Genomic DNA, 1,223 nt, shown 5'->3' with positions numbered 1-1,223 from the left:
TCCACCCCCCCCTATATTCCCTGAGTCCCTATATATTAGGCTCATGTAAACCCGTTAACACCAAATTTTGCACCGAAATATTCAAAATATGGCTTAACCCATATAAAAAATAATTGAAATTCAGACGTACCACAACCCTTGATATTTCAAAGTGGAATTATTTGATCAGAGCTAAAAATGGAGCTAGAATGGACTAGCCTTAATCCCGATCGGTTAATTCATCTGAGCTGGGAACTTTTGAATGGTGGATATCGGGATTAATGCTTGATCCACCCATTTTCTTAATCGCAAGATTAAATAATGCTTATTCTCCTCATGTTATTAATCTCCAAATTAATTAACAGATTGGGATTAAGGATATCCCATTCTAAAGTTTTCAGCTCAGGAGATTTATAACAAGAGGAGTACAAGCATTATTTAATCTCGAGATTAAGAAAAAGAGTGGATCAAGCAGTAATCCCGATATCCACCATTCAAAAGTTACCAGCTCTGACAGTATTAATAGTTTGAAAAATCAAAGGTCTTCAGATATTGAGTTTCAGAGTTTGTGGAAAAGACGAAAGTCCTTTGCTATGATATTATTTAAGTGTCAAAAAAAACTAAATTTTCCTCCAGAAATATCTACTTATCAAACCTTGAGAAAACTAGAGAAATCTAAACGTTTCACGTTTTCCGGTTTCACGTTTCCGGCCGAAAAACTTGAAAACTGAGCCGAGTTCATTTCCGGGTGTAAAGAGACCGATCAGTGAACTCATCAATTTGAGGAAAGATGATTTTCTTTCGTATTTCCCTTTAAGTGTTCCGCTATTTACAAAGGGGCAATCACGATTCACTTTGGTACCATTTAAACCCTTTATCTGATCAATACTGTGATATAACCGCTATTCTAGCTTAACAGAGTTTAAATGTGACGATTTTTAAAATAAGATTGTAATAGTACCATTGTTTATCGGACAAACCAATATGTAATACTGTGCATTTTTTAAACCCCGCCTTTCCATTAGTGCATTACCACAGAATTTTCAAACTATCCCCCAGCCTCCCCTTATCCTCCAGCCCCCTCCCTCATAAAAAATAAACCTTAAAACAAAGAACCAAGAGAACATTTGAAATTCGGTGATGGTGATGGACCAAACCTCTGTAGAGTAAAATAAGTAGATGTTAGTTCCACATTTACTGAAAATATATTTCGGTCTGGGTTGACCCTCGTCAGTTTTGAGATT

This window comes from Eurytemora carolleeae, unplaced genomic scaffold (genome assembly GCF_000591075.1).
Source record: "Eurytemora carolleeae unplaced genomic scaffold, Eaff_2.0 scaffold2030, whole genome shotgun sequence".
Lineage (NCBI taxonomy): Eukaryota > Metazoa > Arthropoda > Copepoda > Calanoida > Temoridae > Eurytemora > Eurytemora carolleeae.
Note: the sequence above shows the minus strand (reverse complement) of the source record.